Source organism: Heloderma suspectum, chromosome 5 (genome assembly GCF_057233095.1).
Source record: "Heloderma suspectum isolate Gila_16-S chromosome 5, 16-S_ref, whole genome shotgun sequence".
Classification (NCBI taxonomy): domain Eukaryota; kingdom Metazoa; phylum Chordata; class Lepidosauria; order Squamata; family Helodermatidae; genus Heloderma; species Heloderma suspectum.
The window spans coordinates 228,020,229-228,036,802 of NC_139462.1; positions in this window are offsets into that span (position 1 = coordinate 228,020,229).

Below are 16,574 nucleotides of genomic sequence, written 5' to 3' on the forward strand. Positions count from 1 at the left end.
TGAAAGAGGTTCAACGCCCCTGCTTTAGGCAGAGGCACCTGGAGAGACTGCTGCTTGTGCACGCACCTGTACACTGTTGGTGTTGGCAGAGGTAAGCAGTCTTTGCCGCTGTGTCCTGTCCACAGCCTGGAAAGGAAGAGGAGCAGCTGCACCCCCGAGGGGGAGGCATGCGTCCAAGGCACCTTGGCTTTCCTGGAAAGCTTTTCAGGTATTCCTCTGCGATAAGATCTACACCGGCTTCCATGGAAAACAACATCGCCTGCCTGCGCGCCTCTCCCCTTGCGATGCGCAGCGGTGCAGTGGATTGTTCCCGGGCACAGCCTCGGTCACTATGGGGCAGCAGGCCCAAGAGGTCTGTTGGGCGCCCTCCATGAACGGAGTGTGTCCCGATAACATGCGGGGAACACAAGCGGGAGAGTAACTGTGTCCTGCTTGTGGGCTTCCTAGAAGCCTCTGGAGAGGAGAAGGGAAGCACCCTGGGGCATTTGCTGTCGGCTGGGGGACTGAGGCCACTGGGGGGCTGCACCCTCCGCTTCTTAGGAAGAACACCTCGCCAAGGGGGAGACCAACCTGGTCCATCTGCCGGAGGAGGAGCAGTTTCGGGGAGCTCGCTTCCCCTGCCGAAGGAACACTTGGTCCAACAGCCTGTAGCAGCTGCCTGGGACCGCCGTAGGAAGGGGAAAGAACGCTCGGGCCCCATCCGTCGGCCAAAGGAACAAGAGCAAGAGTTCAAGCAAGAACACCAGCAAGAGAAGATCAGCCTGGCCCGAAGTGCATGCAAGTGCCGGCAGAACGCTCCCCGCCTTGTTCTGGCCTGGAAAAACTGGTCTCTCTCCTCTCCACTTCCCCTCTGTCTCTTGTCTTTTTAGTTTGTGAGCCTGATGGCTGGGCCTCTCTCATTTTTATGGATGTGAGCTTTGAGAGATGACCATTGTCTGAAAAGCAGGATAAGAATGCAGTAGATAAATGGATACATTTGGTTGGCTGCTGTGGGGACAGAATGCTGGACTAGATAGGCCTTTGGTCTGATCCAGCATGGCTCTCCTTACGTTCTTAGAGAGTCTCACAACTCGGAATGCATCGGGCCTGAGCACAATGTCCTTTGTGTACCTTCGAGGTGCCCTTTGTTCCTGGGCTTTCCCAGAATCCTCTGCAACACACAGCGGTTCCTTAGGCACGTTGGCGTGGGAAAATAAAAAGCTCAAAATCCCCCATAGTCTAGGCTGCTGGAATTGCAGGTTTCTTTCTTTTGGAGATGTGTGCCTCGCCTTCCAATTGAATGATTCCCAAGGCAGCTTTCAACAGGCTTTAATGATGCAACCCCCACCCCCTTTAACACAAAAAACTTTGCCCGTCACAGCCCTTGGTCCTTTGGCCGGTGGATGGGTCCAGAGCAGTGCCGGTTCCAGCTTTCTGAGGGCCCTTGGGCAAGACCCCCTCGCTGGCCCCCCTCCCTCGGTGAGTCCGCCTTCTCACCGCCATCGTCATCAGCTGCTCTCGCTCATCCTCTTTCCCACCTTGCTAACGCTTGTGTGACGGGCAGAGTTACAAGGCGCATCTACCGCTCCTCCTCACCGCCACCGTTGTCTGAGCCAGAGCAAGAGGCACGTGAATAAGCGGGTTGCAGTGGTGAAGAAGAACAACCCTAGGGGACTGTTGTCAGTGGGCCCCTGCTGGGGTGTGGGGCCTTGGTAGGTGCCCAACCATGCCTACCTTCGACACCAGGCCTGACCCAGAGTATGCTCCCTTTCAGCTCTTGAATCCCTGGGCAAAATCCCTGGAGTTTCCTGGCAGGGAGGGAAGAAACAAGTGCTCACTGTAGGTGGCGGACTCCACGTGGCATGACCGGAAGGTGAATGCACGTCCTTGCATGCTGCTGCTTATTTGTTCAACTGGCACACAACAGCTTCCAGAAGCTTCTCTAAAAGCAAACCACTTCCCCTTAATTCAATGGAGAGTCTGTGTGTTTCAGGGGGAAGGGCAGGAGCAAGCAACTCTTGGCTCAGCTGGGTAGCTGGCTGGGTGATCTTGGTCAAGTCACCATCTTTCCAATCTGGTCTACCTCACAGGGTTAGTGAGGATAAGCGGGGGGGGGGGGCTCAATGAATGCTCCCCTGAGCTAAGATGACAAGTCCAGTATATCTTAATCCTAAGACATTCCCAGTAAATGTTGTCCATCTCTGCCACTGCCGACCCACGCCTCCAACGAGCGCTACTTGCATGTGGATAGATGGGACCTAAAATGTCTTTAAGTACCCCTCCATTCCAAACTCAAGATTTAGCCTGAAAAATGGGAAGAAGGGAGGAAATGACATGAAATGAACAGGAGATGGAAGTCAGTGGAGGAGAATTTCACACACCTGGTTAATTAGGAAAATAAGTAGCACAACCCCCACCTGAGGCATTATTGAAAAGGACATGATGTCTTTACTGGGGGAAAATAAAACTTCTCCTTTTTTTCTTGGTGCTGCGAGGAGATTGGTACCTATTTCCACCACTTTGCATTGGGCAGCCTCTGCTGTCTAGGTGGGATGCTCTTTTGAGGAGAAAAACGTTTTTAAATCTCCAGATGGCTTTACAAGGGGATGCTTTGCAAGGTCATAAATCCGTGTAATGGGCCTCTTTTTTTTTATAAAACATATTTTGGGCTCTGTTCAGGCCTCGATGGGGCTTGGGTTTCCTGCTGTAAGCGTGAAAGGAAATGGGGGGGAAAATCCCCTTGAAGGAACAACAACAGCTCAATAACCTTGCTGCATAATAAAAGTGAGGAGAAGGGTGGGTCCTCTCACCTATGTGTTAAGTAGTGGATAACTGTGGGAAATGATGCTTTACGAGCCCAGCCTGGGGTTATAAGTCCTGGGCAAAAAGAAGCTGAGGAAAGAGGCGCAGGGAAAGGAAACGGCCACTGTGAAATTGGAGCGCTGTAAAAGAACAAAATGGAACCACTCACACTTCGGAAGTTTGGCGACAGGGCTCAGCTGGCACCTTCACTTTCTGGTCCCCATCCAGCCATGTGCCCTGGCTCAGGGAAGGGCGCATGCATCAGAGAGCAGGCATTCAGATACATATAACCCTTGCGGGATGAAGCTCCACACGGGCAAATGGGTGCTTGTGTCCTGATTTGGCAGCTGGGGTTGCTCCAAGGTCCATCATCAGGTACACTGATGTACACTGAACAGAAGTTCATTGAACAGATGCTTGGCAGTTCCCCCTCCACCATTCTTTATTTGCAAATACAGCTGCCACCACCAAATAACAAGCAGGTAATTTTAGACCTTGGGCTTAACAGTCTCAAGGAAGCAGGGAGCTTTAGCTGGAAATGCGTATTCCTTCATGACCCTATTTCCCCCACCCAGCTTTCATGCTTAACAGCTGCTTCTGCATTCCTGATATGTTAGAACAAACCTCTTTGCTGACCCAGGTTAAAAAAAGAAAAGGAATACTCTGTGCATGTGCAGTTTTGCATTTGAAATTCACCTGAACCACAGCAGCATCGGGCATTAATGGAGTTTGCTTCTGCAGCCCTGATGCGAAACACATTGAGTTGGGAATAGGCACCATTTTGTTGTTGTGGAAAAGGGTAATATATTTTGAAACAAAATATAATAAAATGAGCATCTGTAACCAGTAGGTCACCTGACCCACATGCCAGGTACGGCAGCCATGTGCCCTACTTTACAGAGGACAGTTCTCTGCTTGAAGGTGTCCTCTCTTCGAAGGCTTCCCAGTCCAAGTCAGGTTTAAAGATCAAGAACCATCGGAAGGGAGAGCCGGGCTTTGAAGTTGCCCATCACAGCACCTGGACAGCAGGCTGAGCAACAGGCACACCGCTCACCTGGTCCCAGTCTTCCCACGATGGTAAGAAGCACTGGATTTCTATTTAAATTCTAGTAACCCTTTCTAAATTTGCGCCGAGACAGATAAATTAGTATGTGCACATTTCATGCAAGGCTGTGTCTTCTTTCCTCCTCTCTTTTGGTGATGCACCTGGCCACCATAACGCCAGGTCAGCTGCCTCCGACTCCAAAGAAGGAAGGATGCTGAGGTAACCAGTACCAGGCCCAGTGGGCGCCAGCATGTGCATACCAGGTGCTAATGCCGAGCCCTTTTGCTATTCTCTGGGCAGTCATTTGGGCGGGGTGTCTGTGTGTGTACAGCCCTAGATGTCAGCCCCAGGGTTCAGGCCTAGCTGCATCGCTGTTTGGAGGCGTGAGGCAGGGGGGATTGAATCCCCCCCTGCAGCATCCAGCAATCTTCACTCGGAAAGAGATTTGCGCACAAAACCAGTGGCGGCTGGTGGCTCCAATGTCAGTGGGGTGGTGAATCCGCTCCGGGTTTCAATCAGGAGCTATCGAAGGAGCGGAGCACAAAACCTCCACAGCACAAAACACCTGTGTAGGGGCACCTCCTTCGAACATGCCTTATGGGATATGAGCATAGAGATAGGGTGGCCAATGGGTTGTAGATGAAAACAGGACACCTTCATAGGACCCCAATTATTATACAAAGCATTGCTTCTTAATCCCCACCCCCCAGGCAACCATGGCATACTCTTGGAGATGCTGTTCCCTCTTCTGTGTGCTGCGATTTGTTCTGCAATGGTTGCTCTTCCAGCAATTTGAAAGCATGTATTCTTTTCAGGGCTGCTCAGAGGGCTGGGCAACAGAGGCAATTTGCCCTGTGGGTTTTGTAAAGCATGAGGCCCCCACCTTTAGCTCCTGTGCCTACCATTGGTCTCCGTCCCAGCCCTGCCATGCTGGTCCTCAGAGCCCACACACGCATGGGCCCTTGTCGGGGGTCATGACAGGATGGGAAGACTAATGAAAAATGGCTAACCCACATCTTTTAAAGCAATATATTTAATAATAATTGCATATGAATTTTAAAATGCAAGTAAGTAAAAAATAATAATTCCATTAAAGGGAAGATACATAAAGACACAGGCAGGTACACAATGAACTGGCATAAAAAATAACTGGCATAAAATATAATTGTCAAGATGACCTGGATGGTATCCAAAGAGAAAATGCTGAGTTAAAGCCCTATCACTTGGGTTGCGCAGGGAATTGAGTAATGAGCAGGTGTGAGACTGCATTATTCCGGGTCAAAAATGTACTGACAGTTTTTGTTTATCAATTAATGAGCAAAAAATATTGTGTAAGGTAATACACATCAAAAATCTTGATATACAGATGTCTAGAAAAATTTATAGACTTTAAGTTTAATTAGCAAATGTACTTATCTTCTCAAGGGTATGATTCAAAATTAGCCGGAAAGGTGTACATGTCAGCCTTTTTTCTATGTTGTAATTTTTCAGGAATGTTTAGTGACAATGAGAAAATTAACACTAGGAGTCCTAATTTATGGGACAGTAGATAATATTAGCTATGAGGTAATTTCTACACAAAAGGGTATAAATACTGATTTTAGAATGCAAGACCATCTTAGAAGTTCACCAGGGCCCCATCTATATGGCACCGCTTTGACCCCCCACCCCGTCGCAACTGCGCAGCAATGAGGCTTCGAATTACCATGCCCTGCGATACACTCATGATGTACTGCACGCTTCCCTAAGAGACTCGCTGTGCCTTTTTTTGCCATTATACTGAAATGCACAGCTGTGCAGTCCCATGAGGGTGTGTGTGTGTGTGTGTTTGTGTGTGACACTTCAGGGGCTGTTTTATATTTCAGGGTCTCTGCTGTGTCCTTCTGACCCCATTTTAAGTAAAAATTGGGTGTTTTGTGCTCCTTCATTTCAATACCATCAGTTTGTCGGTTCACCAGCCTGAGACTCTCGCGACGGTTCGCACTCACAAGTGTGAGCGCTACTTGCCAAGCCATTGCTCCGAAATGGTGCCCGGAGCAATGTTGTTCCTTCCCCCAAGACCCTCCCCAGCCTTTGGGTACTGAGTCCAAAAGCAACCGTTGCGAAGATACGAAGCTGCAAAAATGTGTGAAAGTGTGATTAAATAAATGAAAACGCCCCTCTGTTGTAACTGCGCAGCTGCAAAGGGATGGGGGAGTAAAGGGGCATCACAGAGTGATGCAGGCACTATGCATGCCTACAACACGGCCACTGTAAGATGTGAAGTCGGTTCGGGGAAGGAACAGACGGCCCGCAACGGCAGGGGACTCCGCAGCAACACCCAAAGAATTGCAGTAAAATGACTCCTTGGAACTCCGCTTTTTCCGGGCAAAACCCACGGATGGCTGCAAAGTCACAACTGCGTCATCTATCACGATGGACCTTGACTCACACCTGCCCTGGAGTAAAAGCCTGGCTTAGATGGGGCCCTGGTCTGTGTAACTGTCATCTGAATAGCCTAGTCAGTGTTGAATGGGGAACTTGGTACTTAGAATGAGATCTCTCCTTTTTAAGCTATTAGGATTAGAAGTTTAAGTACAAGAAATATTTAGTATTTCCTGTTAAGCTATTAAAATCTTTAGCAATGCTCTGTTTAACAAGACATGCTTTTATATGCACATTATATTTTGATGTGATGCTACAAGAATATTTCTAATAAAAATTTAAAAATGGATCCAAAGATTTTTCCCTGACTAATTCTTGTTAGTACAAAACCAAAACTGAATCCACCTAAAACAATTTTTTTTTGGTGTATGCGTTGTTTAAAGTGTATTGATCAGCTATGGGTTGTTAAGTGGTAGCCAAAGGCTTCCTAAAAACTAGAACTATAGATTGAAAACATGCAGCAAAGGCCAAATCCGTGTGTGTGTGTGTGTGTGTGTGTGTGTTTGTGTGTACACACACACACAAATTTATTTATTTATTTATTTACTTACTTACTGGTTTGCTGATGAGTCCAGGTACAGCATTTTAGTTTCCACCTAGAGCTGAAAGGAAGCAGTGAACTCTCTCTCTCTCTCTCTCTCTCTCTCTCTCACACACACACACACACACACACACACATACACATACACACACACTCCATCTCTGTTCATAGCATAAATCATGCGCAGATACTTTGTTACATCTCAAAGGCCAGGAAGCAATGCTGACAGGGCGCTGTTGGGACAAAGGCCTCAGCTCAGAAGGGAGGGGCTCTGCACAGCCCTTGCGCTGGTGAGTGATGGGTTACATGCCCCCCTTTCTAGCCCTTCCCCCTTTGTTTGGGTTGAAAGATAGCCTTGTGCTGTCAGGGAGCCAGCTCCACCTCTTTGGAGTACGTTGGGGCTAGAAGTTCACCCAGAGATCAGGAAGGCTCCTCCCAATGTATCCATTCTCACCCACACATCGTGAAGTATGTTACGGCCCTGAAGGGTTGCGATCGCATACATGCCTACTTTTCAGTGGGCACTCTAAAGCTAGCACCAAAATATTATGTGCCAGTGGGACCTGCAAGAAAGCCGTCTGGTGTAAGACACAGTGCTCCTGTTCAGAGTTCCAGCCAGCCAGTCATCCAGGCCCTTCTCCGGGATACTCCGTTCCATTCTATTTCCACTCGGGTGTCTCCAGGGCTTGTGTCCATATTGCTGCCCAGGGGTCTGCGGCAGGCCCAGAAGAAGCCCACCTTTGTATGGTTGCCAACTATCATTCAAGTGCAAACCCTACAGCTATACAGGAATTTCCAGCAGTAAAGTGGAAATCCTGCCTGTCTGCCTCAGGAGGAGAGGTGAGGCAGCATCTGTGAGCACAGCATCTGTGGGCAGCTGCCAGAACCCCAGCGTCCCAGCAGGGGCTGCTGCTAATGCCTGGGCCCCCTCTAATAATTTTTCTGGTGCTTCCATGAGCAGTCTGTAGCTGGCTCTGGCAGTCACCATTTTCATATGCCACAATGCCCCTGATGTAGCATTATTCTGGGGCATTGTGGGAATTTAAAATGGCTGCTCCCCACCACCTGACATTGTCTCCTGCCAATCCCGCCAGCTGGGTTCACGCATATAGGATGGGGCCCACCGAAGGGCCCTTTTTCAAGGATCCCCACAAACCTGGAGCCAGCTGTCCAGGATGGAGCCATTTGTCATTTGGCTCCTGTCAGCCCAGCCCAGCCATCACCGGGTAATCTACCCTGGTTGCCTCAGAGTGTTTTAACTGCCGTTTGACTCCTTTTCCATCCAAACTGCCTCCTAGTGCAGCCAGGGTGGCTGAATTTTCTTATCTTACTCTTTCCTCCCTATCCATTTCCCCTTTTGTATTATGTCTTTGAATTGTTAAGTGAGCCTTATAAACTGTGAGCCACCATGGCATGGTTTCAGTGTAAGGAACTGCAGCAAACAAATACCAGTTGCAGAGGGCCTCCTACTGTGGCGTCCCAGTTTAAGTCCCTGTTCAAAGGTTGGGGTGGTGGGTTGCGTTAGTATTTGGGGAGCCCCAATAGCCATCGGCAACATCTCTTCCTAGCCACATCCTTGGAATGTCAGCCGGATGGCTTAATTTGCAGCGTCTCCCTGACTCCAGCAACCCATAATTATCTTGATTTCCTTTTCTCCCACAACAGGTCATTCCTCAGGCACAGGGGGTTTAACCTGTGATCGTACATCATCACTGAGCAAAGAAAATTTGCCCTCTCCCCACCAGGCTGTCGCCTCCACTTGCTCAGTGGGTCAAGCTACATATATGGCGCCGGATCAAGATTTAGTCATACTTTGAATAGCCCCACTGACATCCATGGGACTTAAGTTAGGTGTGACTACCTTATCCCATTGGTTCTAATGGGTCTCCTCTAAATATTACTAAATCTGGATCCAGCTCCATATGTATCCCATATATGTAGCTTGACCCAGTGTTGTCTATGTTAAAATTTATTCTATGCGCAGAGGATTGGCCACAGAAAGGAGCAGAAAAAGATATCCTACTCATGGGTACTGAAGCTCCCTGCTCGTGGCTAACAGTGACTATAGATGCGTTCCTAGGTAGAGTTGCCAATGGTTTTATGTAATTACTGGGTAAGGTTGCCAATGTTTTTATCAGCTCCTATTCCCATGCTTTTAACAGTAATTACATAAGAGCACTGCTGGATCACACTGAAGGGCTGTTAGTCCAGCCTTCTGTTCCCACAGTGGCTTCTGGGAAGCCCACAAGCAGGACATGAGTACAATAGCACCCTGCCGCTATGGTCATCAAGACTAGTAGCTATTGATGGCCTTATCCTCCATTAGCTTTTAGCTAATAACCCTCTCTTAAAGCCATTGAGGTGGTGGTCATCACTACATCTTGTGGTTGTGAATTCCATAGTTTTAACTGTGTGCTATACAAAGAAATACTTCATTTCATCAGTCCTGAATGTCTCAGCATTCAGCATTATGGGATGACTCCAGTCCAGGGTTCTGTTATTGTGAGAGAGGGAGACATTTTCTACCTACCTACCTACCTACTTATTAATTGTATTATTACACTTATATCCCACCTTTTCCCCCCTTGCAAGGACCCCAAGGCAGCTTACATAATCCTCCTCCTCTCCATTTTATCCTCACAACAACCCTGTGAGGTAGGTTGGGCTGAGAGCCAATGACTGGCCCAAAATCACCCAGTGAGCTTCCATGGCCGAGTGGGGACTAGAACCCGGATCTCCCCAAGCCAGCACTCTAGCCACTATACCACACCGTCTCTCTATTTCTCCACACCATGCATATTTTTATACACTGTTATCATGTCTCCGTCTCTCTTTAAAAACAACAACTAAAAAGCCCCAAGGGTTAATCTTTCCTTAGGGAAATGTGCTCTGGCTCGACTTTGGCAGTTTTTTAAAAAATCTCTTTCCTAACAATCCTAAGTGTGGAATTTGCCTTTTTCACAGCTGCTGCACACTGTCAACATTTTCACTGAGCTATCCACCACAACAGATCTCTTTCAGTCATTGCCAGCTTAAATCCCATCCATGTATATGTGAAGTTAGGATTTCTTTTTGATCTAATATGCATCAATTCACACTTAAATACATTGGAACATATTTGTCACTTAATTGCCCATTTGCTGAGTTTGGAGACATTGTTTTGGCCATTATTTATTAAAATACCATCAGTGGTATCCCGATTTAGTCATTAAGGGCACAATCCTATGCATGTTTAGACAGAGAAAAGTCCTATAACTCCCAGCATGCCCCAGCCAGCCATGCTGGGAGTTGTAGGACTTCTCTGTCTAAACATGCATAGGATTGCGCCCTAAATAGACCCATTGAAATCACTGATCTGGATTAAATACGGATCCAGCCTAATATCAAAACATTGGTTTTGCCACCCTTAATCATTTGGTGTCACCAGCAAAACGGGTCACCTCACTGCTCACCCCTAACAGATCATTTATGTTAAATCATTATGTTAATCATTTAAGTTAAAAATCATTGATTCCAGTACAGATTTTTGGGAGAATCTACTTCTTGCTTTTTGCCATTGAGGGAATGGTCCTACTCTCTGTTCTTTAATCAGTTACTGATCCATAAGAGAGGATCTGTCTTCTTATCCCATGACTGCTCTGTTTACCCAGGAGACTTTGGCCACAGCTGCAAACAAAGGGGAAAAAAAGGGAAAAAAATCCATAGCGTCTATCACGTATTTTTTTTTATACACAACGCACTAGAACCAGTAGCTTGATTTACAGCTGATGCAAATAGCTTCAGACCAAGCTGCTGTCAAAAACATAAGAGCAGGTCAGCATGTTACATTTCTAGCCAGTTGGCAACCTTGTTCCGGGGTGTGTGTGTGTGTGTGTGTAGGGAGTGGATTTGAGTAGCCATCTTTTCCGCTACATCTGCTCCTATGCTTTTAATAGCAGTCTGACATATAGACCTGTAGCCTACAGTGGTATACGCCAGGAAAAGCTGTATCACTTTGCTGAATGTTATGCTGAGAGAGTTAATAACGTTGACCCCAGCTAAGGGATCCAGGCGGCTTGGTGGCTGAACAAAGAACAGATCTTCAATTCCCTACATCAAAAGCCACTGTACCCCACTAGCAGAGATACCCAACTGGCAATTATCTACAGCATGGGGGTAAAAAAAAACACTCCAATGGTTTTTACATTTTCAAAAATATGTTTAGAAGTCTAAAAACGGCATTTGGGGAGTTGTTTTCAGTCCATAGTGAAGTTGTGACATGGTTATGGCAGCAGGTGGCGCAGTGGCGCTGTGCTAGGTAAAGGCTGCAGGCCTGCAGCCTGCAGCCTGCAGATGAGGCATCCCTAATTCAAATGGCCCCACCAAATTGTGTGGCTTTCGCTTACATTTGGCCTTTTCTGGCATTAAACTGAGTTCTTCCCCCCTGCTCGCGATCTCCTCAGTCTTCCCTTTTGCTTTTCCAGCTGACATCATAACTCTTTCTCCAAACATTGAACGATGTAAAGACGGAATGATCTGCCTTAGCGGCTCCTTGGCTGGGATTAGAGGTAGCCACTGAGCCCTTTGGGGCGCAGGATCCATCAGAACAAAATGAGCACACTGGAGTGGCACCAGCTCAAGCATCACATGCAATTTGCTCGATTTGCCAGAACAGCTGGCCACGAATGCTAAAAAGTAAAAAATCTGTCTGGAGACACACAGAGAGAAAATGCCACCTCTGATAAGTGTTCAGTTTAATGGTTCTCAGTGAAACTCATATTTAGCATCTGCCTTGCTCTTTTGCTAAGTTTTCAAAGCAGATTTCATAATTATTTGGATAATTCTTCCTACAACCCTGTAAGGTGGGCCCGTACAATGGCTTCCTATATTGCTAAAATGTGATTTCATGTCTGCAGTGTGCACATCCCAGAGCAGAGGTGGGCAACCAGTGGGGTGGGGTGGGGGTGGAACTACAACTCCCTTTAGCCCCAGCTAGCATGGTCAATGTTCAGGAATTATGGGAGTTGTAGTCCTAAAAAATCTGGAAGGTACCAGGTTGCCTACCCTTGTCCCATCGGGATGGTGGGGACGGAGGCAAGGCAAGTGAGGGTCTCTATTGATGAGGCTTTATGCCCTTGCAAAAAAATAGGAAGGGGCAGAATGACCCCCTCCCCGCTCCCCTGCCAAATCCCACCCCAGCCCCATGCCACCAAAGTTCCATACAGCCATCATGATTAGTATCTGGGTGATACACATCATCTCCAACAAGCCTTGGAAAATCCACTGCATTTTGTACATTCTCTGGTCAATATGCACAATCAGTACCCTTGATTTCAAACTCTGGTTCAGAGGTGGGCAACCCATTGCCTGTATGCGACATGTAGCCTGATCAGCTGAACAATGTGTGAGGTGATGCGGGGGGAGGTTTAACTCCCCCTCCCCCACCCCGTGCTGCTGTAAAAGCTTAGGGAAATGCTTAATAGCATCACCTGTGTGCGTGTGTGTGTGTGTGTGTGTTGATCCTCACACACAAACACCATCCAGACATACACAAACTCTGTTGAGTGCGTGTGTGCGAGAGACCATAAGAGACAGCAAAATCTCCCCACCTCCACAATGCTCAGCTCATAGGTCTGGAACCACTTAGCAGCAAGAAAAGGCTGCAGACATACCCCCCTTCTCCTGCTGCTTAGATGCACAGAATAGGAGGGTTGGAAGGGGCCTATAAGACCATGGAGTCCAACTTGGCTGATTAACAGGAAAGGATGCCGCCAATCCATGGGCTGCATGCACAGAGTGTTTTACCTTGAGTTCAGAGGTGGGCAAAGGGAATGTCTCTTGGAGACTATGCATATCGGCCACAGAATATACAAAAGGTAGCTGATGATCTGGACATTCCCCAAGACCTGTTGGGCTGTATGCATATTGCCTGGGAAACCATACCTTCTTTATGGACAGATTATGTATATGTCCTCCATGAACATGCTCCATCTCCAATTGTTATGCACATTAACTGTCCAAGTCACAGTACCCTGCCCGCCCCTCTCCCTCTCTCTCTCTTATTTATTTATTTCATTTCATTTCTATACCGCCCAATAGCTGAAGCTCTCTGGGCGGTTCACAAAAACTAAAACCAAACAACACACAATAAAACAATTTAAAATATATAGAACATTAAAACCACAATATAACAATACAACCACAATAAAACCTAGCAGCAGTGCAGGAGTTTAAAATACAGATTTAAAACAGCAAAGCTAAAAGTTTAGAAAGCTAAAATGCCTGGGAAAATAAAAAGGTCTTCACCTGGCGCCGAAAGGAGTACAATGTAGGCGCCAGGCGAACCTCACTAGGGAGCTCATTCCAGAGCCTGGGTGCCACAACAGAAAAAGCCCTCCTCCTAGTAGCCACCCGCCTCACTTCCTTTGGCAGGGGCTCACGGAGAAGGGCCGCTGATGATGATCTTAAGGTCCGGGCAGGCACATATGGGAGGAGGCGATCCTTCAGGTAACCTGGCCCCAAGCCGTTAAGGGCTTTGAATGTTAACACCAGCACTTTGAATCGGGCCCGGAAATGGACTGGCAGCCAGTGCAGCTGGAAGAGTACTGGCGTAATATGAGCTCGCAGGCCAGTCCCTGTTAACAATCTTGCTGCCCTATTTTGGACCAGCTGAAGTTTCTGGACCGTTTTCAAAGGCAGCCCCACGTATAACTCATTGCAGTAATCCAGACGAGAAGTTATCAGAGCATGGATAACTGTAGCTAGGCTATCTCTGTCCAGATAAGGGCGTAGTTGGTATACCAGCCTAAGCTGATAAAAAGTGCTCCGTGCCACTGAGTTCACCTGTGCCTCAAGTGACAGTTCTGGATCCAAGAGCACCCCCAAACTACGAACCTGATCCTTTAGGGGGAGTGCAACCCCCTCCAGAACAGGTTGAATATCACCTAGCCGGGCAGACGAACCACCCACTAACAGTACCTCCGTCTTGTCTGGATTGAGTTTCAGTTTATTAGCCCTCATCCAGTCCATTACCGTGCCCAGGCACTGGTTCAGAACAGCCACTGCCTCACCTGGGTTTGATGAGAAAGAAAGGTAGAGCTGGGTGTCATCCGCATATTGATGGCACCTCAGCCTGCACCTCCGGATAACCTCCCCCAGCGGTTTCATGTAGATGTTAAACAGCATAGGGGATAAAATAGAGCCCTGTGGAACCCCATGGCACAATTGCCATGGCACAGAGCAATAATCCCCCAGCACCACCTTCTGGAATCGGCCATCCAAGTAGGAGCGGAACCACTGTAGTGCAGTGCCTCCAACTCCCAACCCAGACAACCTATCCAGAAGGATACCATGGTCGATGGTATCGAAAGCCGCTGAGAGGTCCAGGAGAATCAACAGGGTCGCACTCCCCCTGTCCCTCTCCCGGCAGAGGTCATCCCACAGGGCGACCAAGGCAGTTTCCATTCCAAAACCAGGCCTGAAGCCCGATTGAAATGGATCTAGATAATCCGTTTCATTCAAGAGAGCCTGGAGCTGTCCTACAACCACCCGCTCAAGCACCTTGCCCAGGAAGGGGATGTTGGCCACTGGCCTATAATTGTTAACATCCTCTGGGTCCAGGTTAGGCTTTTTCAGGAGTGGTCTAATTACTGCCTCTTTTAAAGCGGCAGGCACCACTCCCTCTCTCAAGGAGGAATTTACAACCTCCTGGACCCAGCCAAACATCCCCTCCTTATTTGATTTAATAAGCCATGAAGGGCAAGGGTCAAGCACACAAGTGGTCGATCGGACTTGGCCAAGCACCTTGTCCGCATCCTCAGGCCTCAGTAACTGAAACTCATCCAATAAAACTGGACCAGACGGTGCTCTGAACGCCTCTACCAATGGAACTGCATTAATGGTGGTGTCCAATTCATGACGAATCTGAGCGACTTTATCCTCAAAGTGCCGCGCAAACTCGTCACAGCGTGCTACCGAGGGTTCCACCGTCTCTCTCCCTGGCCCAGAATGTAACAGGCCGCGAACCACTTGGAAAACCTCCGCCAGACGACACTGAGAAGATGCAATGCTGGTGGAAAAGAACTGCCTCTTTGCCACCCTCACCGCCACAGAGTAGGCTCAATAGTGGGCTCTTACCTGTGTTCGGTCAGACTCAGCACGAGTTTTCCTCCACCTGCGTTCTAGCCATCTCCCCTCTTGCTTCATTGCCCTCAGCTCAGGTGTATACCAAGGAGCTGGCCGGGCTCTGCTCAGAGGGAGAGGGCGCTTGGGCGCGATCGTGTCAACCGCCCGAGTCATCTCTGCATTCCACAGAGTGACCTGGGCTTCGACAGGAGCACCAGCCATACCAGCAGGAAGATCCCCCAGAGCCCTCTGGAATCCATCGGAATCCATTAATCTCCGGGGGCGGACCATTTTAATAGGTCCCCCACCCTGGCAGAGGGGAAAGGCCGCCAGAAGTCTAAACCTCAGCAGGAAGTAATCCGACCATGACAAAGGGACAGATGTTAATTCCTCCACTTTCAGATCACCATCCTCCTGCCCAGTCGAGAAAACCAGATCAAGCGTGTGTCCTTTTATATGCGTTGGGCCGGTGACATGTTGGGACAGCCCCATGGTTGTCATGGCGGCCATGAAGTCCTGAGCCGCCCCGGATACAGCGGCCTCGGCATGGAATTTGAGATCCCCCAGGACCATCATCCTGGGGGACCTCAACACCAAGTCCGAGACCACCTCCGTCAGCTCAGGCAGGGAGTCTGATGGGCAGCGGGGTGGGCGATACACCAACAGAATCCCTAATCTGTCCCGGGTACCCAACACAAGGTACAGACACTCAAGATCTGCACTCAAATGAGCAGGAAGCCTGGAGAGGGAGATTGAATTCCTATAGACCACGGCAACCCCCCCTCCCCGACCCTCAAGTCGGTGTTGGTGCTGCACCGAGTACCCAGGAGGGCACAGCTGGGAGAGAGTGACCCCTCCCAGTTCCCCCACCCAGGTCTCAGTAATACATGCCAGGTCAGCCCCCTCATCCACAATCAAATCATGGATGAGGGAGGTCTTATTTTGGGCCGACCTGGCATTCAGCAGCAGCACCACCAGACCCGAGGGCAGACTGGTAAGGCTGCCAGGAACCATCAGGTTGGGGAAAGAACCAGAAGAGGGGACAGCTGTAAGGTGTCTAGCCCCTCTTCTCCTCAGCTGGCCTGTTAATCCCCCAATGCCATACCTCCCCCTGCCCGTGACCACAGTTATGGTGGCACCTCCCCCACCCCCTGAGTTGCCCAATAGTCCTCCCAGGCACATATTAAAATATTAAGATATAAAATATACAACAGTTTAAAAGAATATAAAAAAGATAAAAGAGAACAGCAGCTAAGAAGGAGCAGATAGTCCACGTTTGCCCCTTCCCCTGGTCTTTAAAGCTGCTGCCCTCTGCTGCTGCTGCTATTTGCTGCTGGTGTTGTGGCTGCTGGTGTCTCTGGAGAGGCAGGTGGGTAGATCCTCAGGTCCTACGTGACGCCGAGGCGCAGCCTCTGGCAGCCCCGCCTTAAGTACCTGTGGACGGGGGCAGAAGCAGGCTCAGGCTCAGGATCCACCTGGTGCAGTCTCTCTCTTTCAGGCACACACACACACAAGCAACACCAACATGTGTGGTGCTTCACAAAGTCTAGGAGACATCCATGCCCCAAGAAGCTGACAATCTAAAATTCAACAGAGGAAGGGAAGTGGAGGTGGCAGCAAAGGGGGAAAGAAGATACAATATTTCAGTTACATGCATTTAGACGCAGTTTTAGTAGGTGG